Source organism: Nothobranchius furzeri, chromosome 11 (assembly GCF_043380555.1).
Source record: "Nothobranchius furzeri strain GRZ-AD chromosome 11, NfurGRZ-RIMD1, whole genome shotgun sequence".
NCBI lineage: Eukaryota > Metazoa > Chordata > Actinopteri > Cyprinodontiformes > Nothobranchiidae > Nothobranchius > Nothobranchius furzeri.
This window is the reverse complement of record NC_091751.1, coordinates 31,280,059-31,305,073: the sequence shown is the minus strand read 5'-3', so window position 1 is coordinate 31,305,073 and position 25,015 is coordinate 31,280,059.

Sequence of the window (25,015 nt, the reverse complement as noted above, 5' to 3'; positions counted from 1 at the left end):
AGTCTGTGTGAAAGGTTCTGGGTGCTATGATGGGGGTGTGTGAGCCATCAATAGCACCCACACGCTGTGGCAACCTCCACCTGCTCTCAAAATAGGATGCTATCTCCCGAAATTTACCCTCATCGGGTAAATGAATCAGTTCTGGCCACAGCAATGCTTCTGCAGCAGCACAAAAGTCCTTGACACACTTGGCAACAGTTGAGATGCCAACACCAAACAAAACTGATGGGTCTGTGATCTAAACCTGTAGCAAATTTCCACAAGGCAATAGCCACAATCTTCCTCAGAGGCACAAACTCACGGAAGAAAGTGTATTTTCGCTGCAATGCTGGCCGCAGTTTGTTGCACAGGAACATGAACATCTCCTCAGACATTCTGAAGTGCTGCAACCACTGCGCTTCCGTGTAACGAGGCACGTAATTATCCCACCAGTCAGAGGATCGGTTGAGTGACCAGTTCGCGCGTCTGCGGCTGGAGCCTTCCAAAATAGCCATCTAAAAAAATTGAACATATTTTATTAATTTGAAGTGTATTCAACACGCACGTCAGAATTAGAATTTTAGCAATTACCAGGATGCGTCGTCTGCGCTGTCGTAATTGCAGCAATGTGTTGTACTGCTTCAGCATGGCTTCCTGCATGACTCGGCGACGCTTTGCAGATTTCATCCTCCTCTCATCCCTCCTCAGCTGGCGAAGCCGACGCCTTTCGGCCTGTCTGGCGCGGAGTCTGGGCCCCAAAACGAGCCACATGCGCAGAACCATGAAAACTATCACTACGAAGTTCTCCATTGTTTACAATAGTGTCAGCAACACAGGGCGGCTTGAATAGTCGCTGATATATGACATCACTGACATCTTAGCGCGAATTTCTCCCGCCGATTTCTGGGGACCGCCCCCATGTCCGCATTCCGGAGCAGGGCCGTGAGGAGGGTGAGGAAGCACTCGGGCCGGGCTGGGGCCGGCCCGGGCGGCCCGGCCCGGGCCGACCCGGTGCAGGTGGGAATGGGGCTTTAGTGTTTGTCGGTCCATTGTTGTGTCTATGTTGTTCTGTTCCCTCCTGAGTTTTGCCCGAGTCTGTTCTCAGTTATGAGCTTCTGTTTTGTTTTTGGACCACTGGATCAAGTCTCCTTTAAATAAAGGATTTACTTATTTACATCTGCTCCTGTTTCGTGTGTTCTGCGTTTTTGGGTCCTAACCTCCTGCTCAGGGTGACATGTTGTTAAGGTTTTGAGGTCATTGTTCAAAATCAACTAAGTTGTGTGTGTGTGTTTGATTAAACTGTGTGGGATGCAAAATTGCAGAAGAAAATTACATCTAACAAGTGTAGGCACTCCTAATCAAGGCCCTGTTCACTCCCAACCAGCAGCATAAGGTCACCTGTGATTGATTTTATATAAGAGGAAGCAGCAATACATTTCCCACACAGTCTAGTGTTTGAGAACTTTGCAAAACATTTTGAATGTCCTCAAAATCCACGTCTTTAATGATCGTAAGCCATTTTTTGACATTTAATTCAAGAAAGACTTTTGTTCAAAGTAGCTCATCTATTGCTTTTAACATTTAGGTTTAATGACAAGTCTTACTAGTCCAAGCTGAAGGCTGAAACACATTTTACTAGTTTAGAATGTCATTCCAATTTTAATGGTTAAACACATAAATAAAACGGTGTCCCTCAAACAACAAGGGTTAACCCTAACCCTAACTTTACACTGTCAGCAGCTCCTTCTAGCTGAACACATCAAAATAAACACATTGCTGACATCATGACTTTAACAGCCTATCATAAAGCTCCGCTGAAATGACAAACATTTACCGGGGAGTAACCAAATAGTGTGTGACTAACCAGTGGCCTACACTTCTCCCAAAGTGGGGCTGCCTGAGCAGAAACACTGAATGTGCATTGATAATCCAGTCACAGTAAGTGAATAAGTTCACTGCAGGATGAGTGTTCAGGGCTGGATTTGCCTAAAAAAGAAAAGCAACGAAGAACTGACTGCTGTAGGTGTGACGTACACAAAGACTTCTGAGTTTATGACAAAACAAGGATCCATTCAGTGATTGTTTGTTGTGGGTTTTCATGCACGTTCGAAAGTAAGACTCAGTTAGCATAAGAACAAAACTTTTGTCATCACTGCAGAAAAAGCATCCAGAATGTGGACTTAATTTTAATCAATGAGTTCCAACCCTGACTTTTGAGCTCCACTATCCAGCATGTTTTTGTTGTTTTCCTGCTCCAGCCAGCACACCTAATTTCAGTGCTGATTAAAAGGCTTCTGCAGAGCTTGATGTCCTGATGAACAGCTTTAACCAGGTGTGCTGGAGCAGGAAATCCTCTAAAACATGCCAGATAGGATTTTGATAATAGATAATACTGGTTCAGAGATATTTTACATGTCAAAAAGAGAATGCATAAGGAGAAAATTGACTCTTGAATGTTTTGTGTGTGTGTGTGTGTGTGTGTGTGTGTGTGTGTGTGTGTGTGTGTGTGTGTGTGTGTGTGATTTAAATAAGTAGGCGTTGTCTCCAACATTGGTTTGTTAGTTTTAAAATTGGGTTTTTGGCTCAACTTTGCATTTATTCAGTTTTCTGTCCAGATTCTGACACACAGACCAAAGGTCACCTACACCCAATTCAAATTTCAATTCAGATCTCTGAACCATGTTGGCTTCTGCAGAAGCACTTCACTAATTAAAATCAAGAGTGTTGGAATAAGGAAACAGCTAAAACTCTATGAGTTCTAGCTCCTAGCTTCTGATAACACTGTGACTCTATAGACAGGTGGTTAAATTACCGTAAATCCTCTAATACAGGCCTGTATTTGACTCAAGCTCATCAAGCTCCAGGCCTTTATTGGAAGGAGGGCCAGAACTAGAGGCAGGCCTCTATTTCCATTTGAGCAAAATGAGCTAATGGTTCGCTGGAGTTTTTGACAATTAAAATTGCGCCCACATTTTGAAAGTTAAACATATTTCTTTTAACAACGGTAGTTTCTGCTTCAGCCCTCTCCCCCTCCCCCTGCGCAGCGGCCTCAAACTCACTGATGCGCCTGCAGCCTCTCGGAGTTTCTGCTGCTCTAAACATTAAAATAATTATTTCATTTTCTGTTCCTCACTTCTGATTACCTTCAATGGTGTCTGTTTGTTGCAACCACCAGGTAAAAAAACTAACTTGTTTTTATTTGACTATTTTTCTGTCCTGCCTGTTTATTATCTTCCTGCATCTCCTCTCAATCCTAAAGAGAAACTGCGACCTGGGTTCATATATATTCACCTTATGAGTTACCTTTGAACTGCAGTTCTAAAAGATCTACCGACCGCAAAAACAGCGGAGCGCTCGCTGCTTGGTGGCCGCATCAGTGATAGGTGCGTCACCAGATGACAAGGTGATGCGCCCCGCTCCACAGCGGAACGCATCAGGCGCAAATAAAAGACAGAAAACATTAAAGGAAATGAACCGACATGAAGGATCGCATGCTAAATTAGTTTTTGAGGTGGCGACACCTGATTTGATAATGTTACTGTGGCCGTGCTCAGGACGCAGATCTACCGACCGCAAAAACAGCGGAGTGCTCGCTGCTTGGTGGCCGCATCAGTGATCGGTGCATCACCGGAGGACAAGGTGATGCGCCCCGCTACACAGCAGCGAAACACATCAGGCGCAAATAAAAGACAGAAAACATGAAAGGAAATGAACCGACATGAACGATCGCGTGTCAGTACCGACGCTCTGGCACAGCGCGTTGCCCCCACCCCCCACCCCCCCGAGCGCAGGAGCTTGTCACCTGCTGACAGCAGGCTGCTGTCTTTTCCGAGGGGTGCATCTTGCCGGTCTTTATCATGTGACAGCGACTAGTCGATGACAGGCATAAAAAGTCACTATAGTGAAGTCAACTAGTTCATACAACCCCTATTGCTCCCCAGTGTTCTGCAGTGCACGTTCTCTTTGAACTTGATATCAAATTTTCACCTCCTCTTAGTCTCCGCACGGTTAAAGCTACCCTCGCGGTCTATCACTGGCAAATCAAAAGTGAGACGATGACACAACCGCCCCCCGTACTTGCTTGTTACCACATTCCACCCGGCCACAATAAGAGGCCGGCTATTATTCACCTCTCCCAACTCCGATACCGGCCAAAATATGAGACCCGGCCGTTAATTGAATACAGGCCTGTATTAGAGGATTTACGGTATACAAACCTCGCTTCTATTGAAAAATAAAAAAGAACAATGTAAAACACAATATAGCCTGTTTTTAGCTTCCATGTGCTTTTTAGAAAATACCAACTACTTTTTAGTTTTATTTATTTGTTTCATATCTGTCAGTGGGGTCCTAAACGGTCAATTTCATGAACCCTAAAATAATTTTCTCTACCTGTACATGAGAGGTAAAATAGTAGCATGTTTGTAAAAAATATGTACAACCAAGGAGGGACTGAAACCATGGTAACAAAAGATTTAAGTCATTTTCAATCAGGAGCTGTGGAGTCAATAACTGTCTCAAGCTCACTAATAGCATTGTTTTACTAAAGTATGAATAATCACTTTAAACATGTCATGCAAAAGAAGGCAAGGCGTAAATCTTTCCATGTCATAGTATTTTCAGAACAATTAGCATATTAATGACAGTCATCATCCTAAATACTAAACACCAATACAAGTGCTCTCTTAAGATGTGAAGTACTTCGAGTCTGTTCTGCATATCAGCTAACTACAGAGTCGAAAGGCCCTGTGATGTCTAAATGAAGCTTCAACCTTCAATTTGTTCTCTCTTCATCAGTCTGTTTCTCCTCGTCTTTAAGTTGATTCATTTTTTCTTTGTTTTTGTACTCTTAATAACACGCCCACCAGAATCAAGCCCACCGGACTGAGTGAACGCTGGTGCGTTTGGCTGCCGCTGCTCAACGGTAAACCTTGATTTTATTTGGCTTTCTATGTTGGACTGTGGATATCTATACCAATCCTAACCTCTATTATGTGGACCAACGCTATTCACGTGTGGTCCGCACTCATCTGGATTTTATCATTCATCTTCCACCGACCTGCTGTTGGCTTCCTCCAGTACACTGCGCCTGAGCTCCTCAGGATTCGCCACCGCCCTGGATCTCCACTGGCTTCACTGCACCTCGACCCGGACATCTCTCATCTTCTCCGTCGGAGATATGTCCACCACTGCTCACGCAGGAATTTCCACTACCACAACTCTGCTTTAATCAATTCTTTCTGGTCCACCACTCGCCAACATCCTCACAGGAACTCATACCACCGAACAGCTGATCACTCCTCGTTAGCTAGCCTCGCCAGGACAGCTAACGCTCATGGATGTGACAGCACCACCGTCAACTTCGGCCTTCTCAACATCCGCTCTCTCACTGGGAAAGGTCATCTTATTCACGATCTCATCAAGGATCGTGGAATCGACTTCATGTGCCTTTGCGAAACTTGGCAGCAGCCAGCTGATTTCTCCCAGCTCAACGACGCTACTCCTCCCGGGTTTGTTTACCTCACCAAACCACGCGGTTCTCGCGGAGGAGGTCTTGCGATAATCTATCGCGAGAATTGGAACGTTTTGCCAGTGTCTGTCTCTGAATTTAATTCCTTTCAGTATTTGTTTTTTAAACTTAATGGACCTACCCCCACTATCATTGGATTAATCTACTGCTCCCCTAAACTTCACAAAGACTTTCTGTCAGAAGTCTCAGTACTGCTCACTCGTTTATCTACACTCTCATCTAATGTAATAGTGCTTGGAGATTCTAACATACACGTGGACAACAGCGATCTTCCCCTCACCAAAGACTTTTCATCCTGCCTGGACAGCCTTGGATTTAATCAGCACATCAACTTTCCAACTCACTCCAAAGGACACTGCCTGGATCTGCTGTGCTGCTCTGGTCTCACCCCTCTTAACTGTGCAGCTGATGACCTCCACATCACTGATCACTATTTTATTTCCTTCAATATTGTAACCCAGCTTTCTTTTACCAAACCAACCCAGCTCATCTCTTTTAGGAATATAAAAGACATCAATATCGACACTTTATCCTCCTATATTGACAATATTCAGCTACCGGACAATCTCTCCTCTCCTGATGACCTGGCTGCTCACTACAATGATCAGTTAGCTCACATTTTAAACTCCCTTGCACCAGTTAAAACCTGTTCTGTTACTTTCTGTCAGTCTGCTCCCTGGTTTTCCCCTCAACTCCAGACACAGAAAACCAAATCCAGGCAGCTTGAATGCCTCTACAGAAAATCTGGTCTCACCATTCACAAAGAACTATATAAAAATCATATGACTCAGTATAAGGACTTAAATATACTAACCAAACAACATTATTACTCCTGTCTAATCAACTCCAATCGAGGCAGCACTAAGTCATTGTACTCCATTATCAATAAAATTCACCGGCCATCCGATACTCTGCCCCCACACATGTGCTCTACTGCTACCTGTAATGCCCTTCTTCTGTTCTTCAACAAAAAAATAATAAACATTCACCGTGCAATCAACCAAAGCATCCCCCCCTACCTCCCCATATGATCCTCCCGAACCAACACAGTTATTTTCCAGTTTCCAACTTCCCAGTGATTCTGAGATATCAGATATTATCCACAAGTCATAGTCTTCTACCTGCCTTCTCGATCCCCTTCCCACATCCTTGATTAAATCCTGCCTCCCCTTCTTGCTTCCTCTCGTCTCCACTCTCATACACACATCCCTTTCCTCCGGTATTGTTCCCTCTATCTTCAAAACTGCTGCAGTTACTCCAATACTTAAAAAAACCTGGTTCGGATCCTAACAATTTTACTAATCTCCGCCCCATCTCCAACCTACCCTTTGTCTCCAAAGTTTTAGAAAAAAATAGTTGCTGCCCAGCTCCACACCCATCTGACTCGAAGCTCCTTCTATGAACCCTTCCAGTCCGGTTTACGCCCACTTCACAGCACAGAAACAGCCCTCCTCAAAATAACTAACGATCTCCTCATTGCTGCTGTTTCCGGTCTACTATCCATCCTGGTCCCCATTGATCTGAGTGTGGCCTTTGACACAATATCTCATTCCATTCTCCTCCATAGGTTATCCTCCATCGGCATTGCTAACATCCCACTTCAGTTGTTCCAGTCCTACCTATCAGGTCTCACTCAGTTCATTACTATCAAATCCTCCCTCTCACAGCCCTCTTCTGTCTCTTCTGGCGTGCCCCAAGGCTCTGTCCTGGGGCCCCTCCTTTTCATTATATACATCCTTCCCCTTGGCAAAATTTTCCGCAGATTCAATATTCATTTCACTACTTTACAGATGACACCCAGCTTTATTTGTCCAGTAAGCCAAATTCTGCACTTCCTCCCTCCTCCCTCATCACCTGCCTTCAAGAAATAAAATCCTGGTTCAGTTCGAACTTCCTGTAATTAAATACAGACAAAACAGAACTTCTTTTGGTTGGTACCAAGAATACCCTCTCAAAATTTGACAGTTTCTCTCTCACTGTTGATAATACTTCAGTTTACCCCTCTCCCCAGGTCAAGAGTCTGGGTGTCATCCTAGAGAGCACACTATCCTTCCGATCTCATATCAATAGCATCACACAGTCAGCTTAGTTCCATCTTCGCAACAATAATCGTCTTCGCCCCTCCTTTGATGTCCACTCTACTTCTGTTCTTGTCCATAGTCTGGTTACATCACGTATCAATTATTGCAACTCTCTTCTCTCAGGTCTCCCTCAGAAAACCCTCCGTAAGCTCCAGTTGGTTCAGAATGCAGCAGCACGCATCGTCACTAAAACTCCTATCTCTCATCACATCACCCCATCCTCAAACAACTCAATTGGCTACCAGTGCATACCAGGATTAACTTCAAGATTCTCCTTCTCACCTTCAAGGCCATCCATAACCTCGCCCTTCACTACCTCACATACCTCATTCACATCGTCACCTCGTCCCGTTCCCTCAGGTCCTCCTCCTCCATTCATCTCTCTGTGCCCTCCTTTCGTCTCAGCACCATGGGAAGTAGAGCCTTCAGATGCACCGCTCCCAAACTCTGGAACTCCCTTCCCCCTCTCATCAAGAACATTAACTCATTCACAGAATTCAAAAAACAACTCAAAACTCACCTCTTCAAAACCACATATCAGCTTTGAATTTTAGAGTGCCTTATTTGTTGATGTATGTTTACTTACTGAATGATTAGTGTTTTTATTCTGTACAGTGTCCCTGAGTGACCAGAAAGGCGCTTTAAAAAAAATAAAATGTATTATTATTATTATGGACTATTATTAACAACCAGGTTTGAATCTAAGTTTGTACCGCATGCTTAGTCTCTCTCTGTCACGACTGACCTTTTGACATTGTTGTATAATCTTTAGAATTTGTACCATCTCTCAAATGGAAAACATTTGAATGTGTAGCTGAAAATACAGGGAATTAAAGTACATTAAATGTATAAATACACTCAGTGAGATTAAAGGTGTGTAACACTGAAAAAACATTTTTAATGATTATTTCTTTCTGATTATAGTCTCAGTTTTTCATGCAGGCTGAACATGAAGATAGTCTCCAACACCTATCTCCTGCATTAGCTTCTGATACTTCTCTTCTGGCACTCACAGAGTACAGACGCTTCCCTCTTTCTCTCCCTTATTTTTTTTTCCCAAGGCTCTTGGTCCTGTCTGCTCACAGAGCGCTTCTCTGCATTTCTTCTGAAAAACTCTATTTTTACCAACCATGGATTTGAAAAACTGGTCATTCAATGCGATCGATAAGATTTTTTTCAACAATGAGAACGGAGCAAGGGGCTCCCACACGTCCACATGGGACGCACCCGGTGGGATATATTTTGGATTCCTGGAAGGAGTGGAAGATCATGTGCCTCTCCCAGCTGTCCATTGAGGACATCGAAGACGTGTGGATATTTGGTCTGATGATCACTGGATTTCTCCTGATTGGAGAGGGAGGATATCTGGTTTTCTGGAAATTTGGGAAGACGGGAGTGATTGGAGGGCGACCCGCACCCACGGAAAGCACCGTCCGTGTGGAGACTTCTCAGACTGGGACGTTACTCGAGGTGAATCATAAGCTGGACAATGTTCTAGCTGCGATACTGGTATTAGTGCGCAAAATGAAAATGAAATTTCCAGGAAGGAATGCAGACAGAAGCTGTGAAAACCCAACCTAGCCCCCCGCCTTTGGATTGGTGGACTTCAGCCTGGCGAGGTCATCAGCTGGAGGAGTCAATGTGCTCTTCATTCTCCCAAGATCTCCCTCCCACCTGTGACTGTACAGTAGATGAACGCCTTAGATGGCTGCTCTCGCTGGGGGAAACAGGATCCCAGCCCTCTCTGCCTTCCTATTGGAGTCTCATGTTGTGAACTGTTGATGTTTGTGCTTATATGTTTGAGGTGGGTTCTTTTGCATAGCAAAGCTACGCCCTGTCGGGAGCAACTCTGGAATGCCTTTTTTTCCCTCCCTCAGTTTATCCTCATGTAATCCCCTTTTCATCTAAATGAAATGAGCGCTGTTCGTGGCTGCTCTCGTGGTCTGCCTGTATCTGTTTTGTCTACATGTGTGTGTGTGTGTAACCTTGGTCAGGCTGTGCTGCAGAGTCAAATTTCTATGGTTTGGGATGCTGGAGCACTGACAATAAAGCTTTTCTGATTTTCTGATAGAAAACAGTCGGTGAAACTCTAGGATCAGAAAAGCCTGACAGATCTACGTCACACCGTCACCTAACATTCTTTGGCTCACCCATCTTGACTCACAACGGGGAAGGCTGTTGTTGGTTTAGCATCCAGGAAACAGCAGAGAATGTATTGGCTAGTTGAAGCTAACTGTTAGCATTAGCAACTCTGCCACATGGCAGAATTCCTTCTGGCTTGTGTTATTTGTTGAGACAAAACATCAACATTACAGAGAAAATTGAGTAAGGAGTAGAGTTGTGTTTCTGTTAGCCAATGAGAGAGATGTCGACATATCAGGAAACAAGACTCAAAATACCTCCTGAAACTCGACTCTGATGTGGCATTTTGCTAGTTTCTAAAACAAGCACATCTGAGCCCATACCATACCATAATACCACACCATACCATGCCATTTTATTTCTATAGCACATATAAAAACAGCATGACATCATAAAAAACAACAAAAGAACATTAAAACAGTCATTAAATACAACCATAAAAACTGCAGGCTAAAAGACAAGTCATAAAGTGAGTCTTAAGCCGTGATTTAAAAATTGTAATGGTTGATGCCTGTGTAATTGAGAGGGGAAGTGCATTCCAGAGCACGCTTGCAGCAGCATGCACACAAGCCCGCTCCCCCTGTGCTTTGCAATCTGTTTTCGATGTGCAAAGTAACATCAGCCGACCTTAATGACGCACTGTGCAGACACGTCGCAGCAACGTCTATTTCAGGTCATTTCTGCACGTCCGGTTTTGGTCCCTTGTAAGTGCAGACTGTGTCACCAGATGACATCTTTTTCATCATGTCTCCTGCATGTGCCATACTGACATCTTTAGGACTCTCAGATTTTGACTAATTCTGGTGTAAAGGAGGTCGTTGTAGACATCCGTCCCACATTCCCCGGACACGTTGCAGCAAGATCTTTTCCAGATAACTTTTGCATGTCCAGATATGGTTATTTCTGGTCTAAATGAAGTTGTGATGGACATCCTTCTCACGTCCACCAGACGTCACCATAGTGTCATTTCCAGGTCTTTTGCACGTCCATATGTGAGCTAATTCTGGTCTAAATGGGGTTGACTTGGATGTCTTTCACACGTCCCCCAGACACGTTGCAACATCTATTCAAGGTCACTTCTGCTATTATAATAGCTATATTGTCTAAGTAACATTTATGCTAATTTTAGACAGGTTTATGAACACCTGACTTATTGTTGAAGCTATAGTTAACAAACAAAAATAAACCAAGCCCAACTTTATTCAATGGTTTTTATTCAACACACACACACGTGTTGATCTTGTGTTTAATTTAACATTAGTAATAATCTTGAGAGGCTCCACCACATCTCCGGTGCTCTGGACCTTATTAGGCCTTCTGTAGCCGCGCTGTGAGCTATTTCTTGACTCCATCTGCATGAACACAAAAAGACAAGTTATTGGAAACATCACAACAACATGCGGTCATAAGTCAACATTAAATCTAAAACATTGAAATAAAGACAGTTGATTACTATTGCATCAATATTAAATCAGTCACAGGGAACATGCTAAGGTTAGCATAGCATTTTAGCCAACATCGATGCAAAGAGGTCTACAAAAACATCAGAATAACACACTATAAACTAACTTGAACAAACTTACCTTCAAACCACTGGAAGTGATGCTCTAACTTAGCAAAACCGTGTTGTCTTCTCCTTCTACTTCTTTGATATTTTAAGGTGGTTGTCAGATAATGTGAGGTGCATTACCACCATCATATGGTAAGAAGTGTGAACATGTAGTCTGATGGATAGATGGACGGAGAGACGGATATATGGAAACTCAACATTCAATATTTCAGTTTATTTAAATTATCAATTGTTTTTTTCTCTTCTATTTCATATTAATGACAGTATAAGATATGTTTTAAAGCCAAGTAACAATAGTTTGTAGGAAGGACGTCCACAACGACCTCCTTTGGACCAGAAATAGCTCATATCTGTCGGCCCGGGAGACGTCAGTACTGGATGTCATAAGGAATGTTAAAATAGACGTCATATGGTGTCACAGCCTGCATCTTCAGTGGACCAAAAAGGGAAGGTGAGGGAAATGACCAGGATATGAAGTTGCTATGACATTGCTATGATGTGTCTTTGAGCAGTGAGCTACAATATTTTTATGGTATTTCTTGCACCTGTTTTAGGCGTCCCCATGATGTCCAAAAATGCTACCCAACCCAAGGTCCACATGTTACTGTCATGTTGTGAGGGGTGGAGATGGTGGACCAAGTGTGGTGGAGGGTTCCAGGAGGCAGAAAAGCAGGCACGGATGAAATAAAAATGGATTTAATAGCAACGGGAGCGACAGGACAAAAGGAGACATGCACATACAATGATCCGACAAAGGACAGGAGCAAAACAGGTGGTATAAATACACAAGGCTAATTAGGAACACATGGGCAGGTTAACGAGGAACAGGTGAGAACAATACGGACTAATCAGGGCAGGAGAGAGACAGTCAGGAGAGCAGGGGCAGATTGTGACAGTTACACGTTATATTGACATCCAAGTGGTGTCATATTTAGACGTCCAAATAACGGACCTGGTATGCACGTCCAGCAGACGTCTAGAATAGACTGACGGGACTCAATACAGACTTGATCTGCACGTCCATGCGACGTTGATTGCCTGGTGGGGATGATCCAGGTACATATGAAGTGAGTAGATCTGATAGGACGATGCGAGGACCTTCTACAGTGGGCTCTGAATAACTTTAGCTAAAATAATTTTAAACCATCAACTCATTTTAATAATATAGATAGGTCCATAATAAAAAATGCAGGTTTAAGCAGCTTTTCAGAGTTTTCATTGAATATTTTTCACAGCAGAATGAATTTGACATTTTTAGATCTATTTAAGCTCGTTTCTAATTAATTCTCAACTAAAATCAACATCCCATTAAAAAATCTTATTTTTTACTATTTTTTTCTTTTTATTTAGGAACAAAATATTTTTAATGACAACAAATCTCTTCTAGATATTTAGGGGAGAGAGAGAAAACGCCACTGACTTTAATCTCCAAAACAATTCAGATCTAATCAGAGTTCCTACTTTTGTCCTCAAAATTCTGAGAAGGTTTTCATTTATTTCTCTCTGCACTTGTTTATTGTGTTTTAACTTGTATTGATCTGAAACACAACCACAGCACCTTGTCTGGGACCTGCCTAATTACTGGGAAACCTGCTTCTGACCAGCACGTGGGATTTTCTGCTCTCTTTCATGTCAGACTCCCCTCTGTGGCACAGGAAAATGACTGAGAATCAACAAAGACAGTGTCAGAATCTCCCTGAGCGATTTTATTCTGACAGCACTTTCTCCACGGTGCTCATCTGTCCTTCATGCTCACTGATGCAGCCCTTGGTGGATTGGGTGTACGCTCCGGACCGGCTTAAAGTCCTGCCTCCTGGATTGATTGACAGCATCAGGCATATTTCTCCACACAGTTTGTGCAAGATTGAAACTTGTGTTATGACCCAACCACTTGAAACTGGAAAATGTCAATAATGCGGGACATGAACCTCAATTTGCGAGGCATGAAAAAAGTGGCGAAAATGCGGGACTGTCCCGCACAAAGCGGGACATCTGGTCACCCAGCCCATAGAGGCCCATGCAATTTTACTTGAGCGCAAATCAGCTTTAGCCAAATAGTGATTCCCTTTTTCACAGATCTGAATCACGAGCATTTGTGTTGCGTTGCGAATAAACAGCACAACGTACACAATTGTAAAACAATGTGTTTTAGCTCGTTAGCCAGCTAGATGTGTTGCTTCCAGTCAGTAGGGAAAGGGGCTTATAATGAAATACAATTTTTCCACCTTTAGATGGCATCTTCTGAGAAAAAGCTCCAGATTTCTGCTTTAACTGTGTGTGGTTCCACTCCATTGGCTGACAAGCAACCCCAAACACGAATGGTCTCAAACAGGGGTGGCGTTAGGCCCGGCTACTTGGGCTGAAGCCCCGGATGTTTTATGAAAAGCCCCGGATCAAAATCGCGGAAGTAGCATGCAGTACCAAAGCCCAACAGAGAGGGAGCAGCTGGCAGTAGTTTGTATACAGCCTGCCTGAGCCTCCACCACTGAAGAAGAAGCCCTTCAGCAGCCGGTTTCTTCTACAGTCTCTGAAACACATGAGTGAAGATGGACATAAGGACGTTTTTTAGACAAATAGTACAACGACAGAACCCCAGCTTTGATGAGACTGGTGTTGACTCAGGTTTGTGAGTCTTATTTGAAAATATTTGTTGTGCTGCTAGTTTGCCTAAAGTTAGCTTATCAGGTAAAGTTGTTGGAGAAAGAAAGGGAATATTTACTATCATCTCACACTAAACACTAACAGGAACAATACTCTGCCCTGAAAATGCTTAAAATGTAGCTTCAGATTAAAAATTATGTGGTACAAGACATTTATGATGTTGACTAGTGTGTGTCACATGTGTGTGCGCGCGCGTGTGTGTGTGTGCGTACACGTGTGTGTGTGTTAAGCCCCGGATCTTCGTCAGTCCTAAATCCGCCCCTGGTCTCAAAAATCTTTACTTTTACCACGACATAGAGCTGATGGTAGCACTCACCATTTCTTCAGACAAGGCTTTTTTTCAAATGTGTCAAACAATCACAGAAAAAGTCTTTCACCCTGTCCTCATTAGTCCAGTCCCAGAAGCATTGATAGAAAATCAGTCTGATGATTTACTTGGGAGGAAGTGACTCCTTTGCTGCCTTTCTTGATGTCAGCCCATCCTCCAAAAGCATTCATCTAAATGTGCTGCTGATTCACTCTCACCTGCCTGAGCAAGTGCTGCACCAGCGCTGCTGCAGCTAGACTCACGTTAGTAGTAAAGTGTTTTGCATTGAACATATGTTTCCATGGCAAAGAGTGATTTCAATCTATAACTTATTGGAGTTTATGCCAACAGCTGTTTTAATTCCACATTCAGCTAACAGTGTCATTCTTAAGCTTTATGGCCACAGCTTTTTAGGTATGTAAGTAAAAATGAATAAACATAAAAATATACACACTGATCAGTTTGTATGTAGAAAATAGAAGGCGGGTAATACTAGACTGGTGTGTTAGCTCAACAGACAACAGCATAAAAAATGGCAAATATAAAATTGATCGAGTCGTTTTTTTCTGCTCGTAGCAGCACAATTGGAACCATTTTGAATATTACTTCAGTCTGAAACTCCTCTCACATTGTGTTCAAACTGTTTAAATAAACCCTAATTGGACTTTCCTGTGAATATGTGTCTACATGTCAGAATCAAATTATGGCTTTTAATTTAACAGTGGTTATTGGATTTTTATGCTTCTGTTATGCAAACGAGGAAAAAAGTAAATAAGCATTGTCACTAACCCTCATTCTTTAGGTCAGGGGAAATAAACACAAAGGCTTCAGCAAAAGACACAATAAAAAAAGCACAGTGAGCAAAGCAAGAAAAGAGCTCATTATTACAGCTAATGCTCTTGAGTCACTTATCACTGAGTAACAGCACAGGTGCAGGCAAGACATTATGAATAGTTGCAAAGTGTGTTGGGATAATGAAATGGTCCCTGCAGACCTGCTTTACTTTCAAGGGATATTAGAAACACCTGCATAAGCAGTTTCAAACAAGCAGCAACAAACACACAGGACTGAGGAATGCGAACAGTGGAATTCCTAATTAAACTTTAGAGCACAGACATTTGGAGGAGTTAGCATCACAATTGGCACCAGCAAAACAAGACAGGACAGTCTGGATGTAAGGAAAACGAAATGGGTATCAGCAGTCTGTAATCACAAACAAATACACTCTGGCTCGGTTTTTGTGAGCTCCTGGAAATACAATTCTGGAGATTAAACTCTTCTTTAGGAAGGCATTAAAACATCTCTGTACATCTCAAAGCCAGAAATGCATTTTTGGGCTTCAAAGCATTGCCAAAAGTGCAGACTAGAAATTCTTCTTGAAGCAGCTGATGAAATTCAACCTTCCATTACAGTCGATGAGGCAGTTCTACACCACAATCATCAAGTCCATCCTCACCTCTTCACTCACAGTGTGGTATGCTGGAGCCGTATCAGGGATACGAGGAGACTGCAGTGTGTTGTTCACTCTGCTGAGAAGATCATTGGCTGAAACCCCCCCCCCCCAATGCAGAACCTGTACACCTCCAGGACACTCAGGTGAGCAGGTCGGATCACAGCAGACCTGTGTCACCCCAGTCTTTTTGACTTCATGCCATCTGGAACAGACCCTCACACCACAAGAACAGTTTCTTCCCCTCTGCATTTGGACTCACAAATGACATTCCTAGGGCTGCCCACCCCAGTCGCCTTGTACCAGTCACCTGACCCATTGTTGTGGTTGCACCTGACTGTTTCGCTCCCGTTAGCCGTTTCTGTAATTATTGCCACTTTATATTATTAGCTTATTGTGCTTATTTCTTATTTCTCAGTTTTTCTTTTGCACCAAGTACTGCAGCAATTTCCTAATGTTGTGATTTCTCTACAATATGGCAATAAAAATACCTTTTGGATCACAAAATTTTTGTTTTGCTAAATTAAATCTGGTGGGAGCTCAAATCTAAGCCAGATGGTTATCCTGTTTGGGAAAAGCACCATTTGAATAGATTTTGTATGTACCAATAGTTAAAATAAAAATAAAACAATAAATGTAGGTGATAATCACTTGCAAAACCTGGAGAAGATCACCCTCTGTTAGACTGTGGTGTAACTGTAGGCCTGCAACTAAAACCCTGTAGTGCATCTGACCCACAAATAGCCTAAAGAGAAGCGTGAGCGTCGACACCTCTGCACACAGAAATCATGTCAAAGCCTGAACAAGCATGACAACAGGAGGTTTGCCGTCCACCAATCAGAGCTGTGGAGTCCAGGATGGGCACATAAGCCACTAGTGAAACGAAGAAGAAAACAGACTCTGTGGGTAAAGAGTGACAGGGGGATGATATAAAGAAAATAACTGTCATAATGTGTAATGAGCTATAACAAAGAACCACATGAAACATTTTTCTTTTAATCTATTAATATGATTTCCTCTCTTTTTATCCTAAATGTGATCTTTTTCCTTAACATCTATAAAACACTACCTAACTATTTGTCTCAGCCCAAGCTGGTGCTCGAGCTAAAGGAGGGCAGATCAAAAGTCTTGCAAGGCAGCACTTTAACCATTCATCTGACATTTACCTGAGTCAGATCACCCTGGGGCCCACTTGTCATCATAGCTGTTAGTGTGAGTGAAGTTTGTCCAGCTGTACCTTACCTTGATTGAGTATAATGGTCCCAACTTCCCAAACTCCAAGGTCAGACACAACCGCAGGATATCCAAGCTGATGCTGCTATCAGTTTCCTGTGAGAATCTGAAATCTCCAAGTTTATAAACTGTTGGATTTTTCTTTTATTTAATTTTTTAAGTCAAGTTATGTTTGGCAAACCATTTCATCATCCAAGGTATTAGAAAATCGTCTCATCTTGTCATCTTCCACATTCACATTATAAATATAGATGGTATATTTTGCTCCACCGTATCTATGATTTTGATGTGATTAAAGATAAGTTTGAGTGAATATAAAAGTGCCACAGTGTGATCAAGTGAGAGATCATAGCACCTGGGTCTTACTACTGCAGCTCAAATAGCTTCAGATCAACAGATAAAATGTCTGTGATGCTGATAATAAACTGTAGAAGCATCAACATGATTTTTATGAGAGAGAAATGGCTAAACTTACAAAATATAAGACGTGAACATCAACTGGCAAAATTAAGACGTGTCTTCCAGTTCTGTTTTATCTGCTGACCTTTAAACCTGTCGTGTGCCTTTTCTTACATCGTTATAGAAATGCCTTCATTTTGGATGACCCCATTAGCTTTGTCACTTAGCATTAGAGTTTAAACCTACAGATCTAAAAACAGTAACTGGTACGTATCGTCAGGTTCTTTAGTAAAGAGATGCCTAAGTAATGTTTTAACTGTCCTCTTCAGTCTGCCCCACAGACTGATGTCACAAAGTTGAAAACATTACGTGAGCCAGTCAGGAAGTGAGACATGGAACAGCCAGGTGCATCTGGTTTATTTCAAAATTAAACCTTTTCAGATACTTTTTTCATCATTAATAAACGCAATACTTGTCACGTGACAATCATGTGTGTGATAGTTAGAGATGAGTGTGGCTTTTGTTAACCAGCTCCTCTATACACGTAGTTATCACGTGGGAACTCGCAAGCCGCTTCGTGAAGACGTTCAGCACACAAACCAGTCAGTGTAAAGTCAGTGGACGAAGAATACAGTGAAGCAGTTACACAGTGGTATGTTGTGTCGTCAGCAAAAACCCCAAGCAGTGAAAACTGCATTGATGTAGACAAACCAAGAATCAGGAACATGTTGCCAAAACTCCAGGAGCCTAACAGCAAAAAGAAATGATAATGATAAATGACCCGCACTTGTATAACGCCTCTCAGAGTACAGACTCCAAAGACCTTTACACTACAGTGTATCATTCATCCATTCACACACACATTCACACACTGATGGTGATGAGCTATAATGTAGCCACAGCTACCCTGGGGCAAACTGACAGAGGCAAGGCTGCCGAGCACAGGCGCCACAAGACTCTCTGACCGCCACCAGCAGACAAGGTGGGTTAAGTGTCTGTCCGAAACCGGGATCGAACTGGCAACCTTCCGATTATGGGACAACCCGCTTAACCTGTTGAGCTACTGCTGCCCCAAGAAACAATTTGCGCTCTGTTCCGGGAGCAAGGAAGTAAAATGATAATCTGCCCGAAAGTTTCAGCTTCAGCGGTGGATGAGCGGCCACCAGCGGCACCGGAGCAGACATGCTCATTCACGGATGTCAGACAATGTCAATAACAATGACACCGAAGGGCAGCAAAAGAGCAAAAAAACAAAAACAACAATTAAATGACAGAACGGGACAAGGAACTGTGGCATAAAGTAGAAAGTTAACTAACTGAAAGACTCTAGAAACTGCCTGACCATAAAACCAAAAGGCACAGGGGACAAGGACCATGGCAACAGGACGTGACACAAGGATAAACGGGGACAAGAACCTGACCCACAGAACATGGGCCTTGACCTGAAACCTAACAGGAGAACTTAAACCAGGCAATGGGAAAGGCAGTGCATGAGGCTGGGTGACTCAAAGGAGAAAAGCTGGACAACACAGGGATCATGACAAAATAAGCAAGATAATGGGATGTTGAAGGAGCCACCAGCTCTCTTAGGAAGGTTAAAACAGCCTGATTTCATGTCAGCCTCTCTGAAAACAGCAGAGAATGCTGGCTAACCTGTCACTGCTGCTTTGCCTTTTGGAAAAAAAATCCCCTAGAGGCTTTGAACATTTGCTAAATGTTCCAAAATAACTAAACATAACAGAGCTTGTTTTGCTTGCTTTGTTTGACCAGTAGTCAACACTCAGCCATGCAGCCCAAGGACCATTAACCCCAAAATTCCACTATCTCCGCTCCACTCCGGCACGAACTCCGCAGCAAAAACGGTCCCGTTGTAGTCAATCAGAGCTGTTCCACTGCAGCCGTTCCGCCATCCGGCAAAAATAGGATCAATTCTATTTTTGACGGACGCCGGAGCACCTCCGCAGTCAATGGACAGAAATCACAACTGCCCAACAGGAAAGGGAGCAAGCACAACTTCCGTTATTTCACAATAAATCGATAAACAAAAAGTGTTTTTTTTGGTTCATATGCACAGGTATTTTTATCTAATGACTATTACATGTATACAAATATGTCTCAAAATTTTTTTGCGTGTTTACACATAATTTGAAGATAGTGTAAGTCAATATTATATTTTAATTTGAAGCCAATTTCTCTATGCCAACTTGGAAAAAAGCAGAAGAAAAACACTAGCGAGCGAGATCAGAAGATGGACGAGGAAAAGCTCATCCTTGAAGTGGAAAAGCACAAAATATTATATGACACTACACATCCATTTTACAAGGATGTCAAAAAGAAGGACAATGCGTGGTCATTGCAGCCGCAGCCGGGCCTCCACCAGCAGAAGCACCACCAGCAGCAGGGCCTCCACCAGCAGAAGCACCACCAGCAGCAGGGCCTCCACCAGCAGAAGCACCACCAGCAGCAGGGCCTCCACCAGCAGAAGCACCACCAGCAGCAGGGCCTCCAGCAGCAGAAGCACCACCAGCAGCAGGGCCTCCACCAGCAGAAGCACCACCAGCAGCAGGGCCTCCAGCGGCAGAAGCACCACCAGCAGCAGGGCCTCCAGCAGCAGAAACAGCACCAGCTTCAGGGCCTCCAGCAGCAGCCACAACAGGGCCTCCACCAACAGCAGGGCCTCAAGCAGCAGCAGCAGCACCATCCCCCCTATCATCAGCAGCGGCCGAGCATGCAAACCCCCACCCCATCACGACCTTCTACACAAACATCTACCCCCACTCTTACTGCCTTTGTCCCATCTACCTCAACTGCAGGACAGTTTGGGGAATACTTGGGCTTGCTTACTGCTGCTGATGATTGGGATGTCGATGAGCCTCAGGAATAGGTATTCTTTTTCAGAACTACTTCTGACTTCTTGGAGAGTGTTTTTGATTATTACCTGGACCAAATTTTTTTTTATATTATTGTTTTCAGTGTGATGTTTAAGCACAAATAGCTGAACAAAGAGCTACATGGTTATGAGAATTTATCCTTTCCTTTTTGAGTTAATATTTATTTTTTTTTATTTTTATTTGTATAAATGTTTACATTTTTTGTTTTGGAAATGTTTCTGTTAAATAAAATTTGAGTGCTGCATTTGAGAATGGGTCAAACTGTTTACCTTATTCCAACAGCTAGTCTTTGTTTAGGTTCAATAGCTGCTCTGAAGGATGTAGACTGTCTTCTCAACTCTGGTCCATCAAGGGACATAAGCTCATCCATCTGCTCTGCAGACATGCGGAAGTACTGGTGGTGCCTCTGGCTGTCCAGTCGCAGCTCTGCAACAAGATGGTAGAAGTCCCCTTGGCTTCTTCTTTGTTGGTTCAGTGGGTGCACCCAGAATCTGCTCCTTTTTCTCTGATTAACCAAATCCAGCAGCAAAAGGAGAACTATAGTTCTTCTTCGGCTAACATGTGCTTCTGCAACAACAATTATGCACATTAGACTACAAAAACAAGCTCCAATCTAGTTCAATTACATATAAAAGTTTTCTTTTAACATCCATCAATGGCGGTTGAACTTTAAATGCACAAAAAAGCCATAAATACAGTTTCTACTATCAAAGGACTCACCCATTGTTGATCCAAACACTTGCTGATATCTTAACTAATGATAGGCAGATTAAACAGTTCTTCTCCAAGCTTCTTCCACACAATGATTTGTTTGGATCTAACTTCCGCATTCATTTCGGACTTTATCGCGAGAACTTCAAAATCTCGCGCATGCCTGTTTGCGCATCCCAGGTCTCCGCACCGGGGCGGAACCGTTGTAGAGCGGTTATAGTATAATTTGAGTTCGGAAGCGAGCGGCAGCAGAAAGCGGGAGCGGATCGGAGCAGAGATAGTGGAATTTTTGGGTAAATCTAAATCCCTTTTTTCCTCCACCAGGAATCATTTTACGCTAAATCAATTGTTTAGTCTTTTGTCCTTTGGGTTGTCTCAAAAGATACAAAAAGCTTGTGGCTTTGACAATAAACAACCCAGCATAAGTGTTAGCATACATGTTACAGCATACATGTTAGTCTGTTTGACTTCCATCACTAAAACCAACAAATGTGTTCTGATCACTTCCTGAAGAACAAGCTACTAACAAGACAATTCCAGTTTAAAGCAAATCAAGAAAAAACATTTCTTTTACTTTCATATTTAAGTTTTGGGACTTCAATTCAAAACATTTTCATTATTAGTTAAATAACAAATTTATGAATATTAGAGGATTTTTTTTGCCACTAAGCAGCACAACCTTTTTTATTTGAAATCAGAGCAGTAACATTGTAAAGTGTTATGCTGCTAGCGTGGGAATCGATGATTGGCCTTGGTTTAAGAGACCATTAAAACAGTTATATATCACTCTGAGGCCTAATTTGGAAAAATGTCTGCCTGTTTAAATATTTTTACCACTTAATGAAACATTAATACGATGTAATCAGCAACCATCTTGCTGAAATCTAGTAAAACTGTTAATGGATAGATAGAAATCAGATTATACTATTATGTTTATTGAAATGCTCTAAAGTACTCCATTCAACATTTAATACATCTTAGATTTGGTGATTGATAACCAAACTGGAGCCTTCAGTAATGCTACTTTTTAATGCAGGTTGTATCTTCATATGGGCTTTATCAGCAGACACATTACACCAGCTGGTCTGAGATCCCATCTCCGTGTTTGAAGCTGCTGGTTAGCATTCACATTCCCTAATGAACTTCCTCTAATGGAGTCATTGAACCTGGAAGATTAGATAGGGCTGAAACAGTTTATCTTTCAGGTTGGCACATCATTTCTTAGGTTTGCAGTGTGTGCAGGGGTGGACTGACTTTCTGGAGCACCAGGAGCCGTCCGGGTGGGCCCACGAAACCAATTGGGCCATTACCATCTGTACCGGGTCGGCCCGGGCCGGGTAGCCCCAGTCGGCCCCAGCCTGGCCCGGTTGATTCCACACATCCTTGTCTTAAGCCCATGTGGGCTGATTCTACCCACCAATCAGAGGCTTGCTCTAATGGAAGGTGTGAATGGGCTGATTCTACCCACCAATCAGAGGCTTGCTCTAATGGAAGGCGTGAATGGGCTGATTCTACCCACCAATCAGAGGCTTGCTCTAATGGAAGGTGTGAATTTGCTGTCAGCAGTGGGTGTGTTGGCCCTGGTCGGCCTGAAGCAGACCCCCTCAAGAAGAGGGCTGAGAATGAGCCTTGGTTGGCCCGGAAAAATACCAGGCCACCCAGATATGTAAACAACCTACGCTACCCAGCCCGGGCCGACCCGGTACAGATGGGAATGGCCCAAATGTGTGCGGGGCAGCCGGGCCGGTCTGACATTTATTAATTATTTCATTCATTTCATCCATTCGTTTCGTTCGTCTTTCTCTCTCGCCCTCAGATTTCTTACAAATTGGGCCAGCCACTAGGTTACCGAGCTCTAGCAGTGTGTTGCCCACATCAAGATGGAACCCAGGACCCTCTTGTTGAAAGGCAATAGCGCTAAACACTGCACCACTGTGCAGCTGGCTTGTTTCCTCTGACACTATTTACTCGTCTTACATAAATGAAGTGAAATGAATTGAACTGATAAATCACCAGTGTTGCAGAGTGAACAGTCAGTTGTAGGGATGAGAGAAAGGAATGAGAGAGTAATAGTCAGATTTTAAAATGTGTGTGTGTGTGTGTGGGGGGGGGGGGGGGGGGCATGGTGAATGTAGAAAGGAGGGTGAACCACGTCTAAGGGTGACTGAAATAACAGGTATATAAATTTAAAAAACTGGAAATAGCTTCAAGTGCCGCGGACATGAAAGTGTGTCCCTTGTTATGTTCTCATCCACTAGGTGGCAGGGGAGTACTTGTCCATACTAGAAGTGTAGAGAAGAAGAATGCATGTAGATTTATCGAGGTGGACAGTGTTGCCAACAACTTTTTTGACTCAACGACTTTTTTTTCCCAAAAAGTGCCTAGTAGCAAACCTAGTGATATTTCTGAGGAACCTTTGCTACTTTCTGTCTAAGTTTCTTGTAGATAATCCCTGCAGATTAGCAACAATGATAATGATAAATGACCCACACTTTTATAGCGCCTCTCATTGTAAGGACTCCAAAGCGCTTTACACTACAGTGTATCATTCATCCATTCACACACACAGTCACACACTGATGGTGATGAGCTACGATGTAGCCACAGCTGCCCTGCGGCGCACTGACAGAAGCGGCCGGGCACAGGCGACGCCGATCCCTCCGACCACCACCAGCAGGCAAGGTGGGTTAAGTGTTTTGCCCAAGGACACAACAGCAGAATTTTCTGTCCGGAGCCGGGACCGAACCTGCAACCTTCCGATTACTGGACAACCCGCTAAACCTGTTGAGCTACTGCTGCCCCAAGAAACAATTTGTGCTCCATTCTGGGGGCAAGGAAGTAAAATGATAATCTGTGCATGTGCACAAAGGCAGCCAATCATAAACCTTTCTTGGCTGGGCCAATAAGAAAGGTACAGCTACAGATGGATGATTTACGCCTGCTGCTGCATATTCCCGCTTCTACTGAAATGGCGTCAACCCTGCAGCCGCCAGGCACTTTGGCTCTTTATGCATTTAGGCCATAAATGGTCAATGCAAAGTGCCTTGTGGATCTCATGCATATACATAAGCCGGCTTGTTGCAGCATTTCACCATTAACGATTGTAACTGCAGATCAAGGAAGCGCAATTTCACAGAAGCAGGAATTGAGGTACATGTGGGTGAGGTGGAAAAATGAAAGGAAGTGCTTTTGCAAAACAAATAAGACAAAATCCACAGAGTGGCACAATGTTGCTAAAGCCGTCAATGCTGAGTTCTTCAGAGAGATCTGTGGCGGATACATGAACATATAAATATTGGACAATGGGTTTCCATATGCTCCAATAATAAGTTTTTGTGCTAAAATGGGAGGTGGCTACCACCGCCATTTTGACCATGTCACAGGTTCCGTCAAGCCCAGACAATTCCACAAAAGGGAAGAGAGGTGGAGCTGAGGGTGGGGCTGTAAGGCTGGGATCAACTGACGACACCCGATCGAACTAGCTACAAGCTAACCTGAAGCTAACCCAAAGCTAATGCGGAGGTGGGAGCTAAGCTAACGGAGGTAGCAACCTAGCTACAACCGGAGTTAACTGTGCACAACACCAGAGCTTCTGAGTCAGAGATACGCCAGGCTGACCTCTGGGTAAAACCGGGTGGAACACAGAGGTCTCCGAGAGCTCCGCAAGCCGGCAGCCGCACAGCAGACAAGCGCCTCTGCGATCCGAGATGCGCAGAGCTGCCGCTTGGTAACCGGGTGGAAAGGTTTCCATCCCAGAGCTCCACAAGCCGGCAGCCCGCGCAGCAGTCAGGAGCCGCGATCAGACAGATGCACCGAGCTGCAGGGAGGGGAGAAGAGCTCCACAAGCCGATAGTCGGAACCCAGCTCCACCAACTTGTTATATTTCAACCCATTTTCTAAAGTGCAGCATTATGTTAAATGCACTGGGTTTTACGCTATTACATTTAAATTTCATGGTTAAACAGTTCATGGTAAAATCTAAGCTCAGCTCGGCAGTGACCTAAAATACATAAATATAATTTTACTTACCGAAAAAAATGAAGTGGAGACTCCTTGGATGC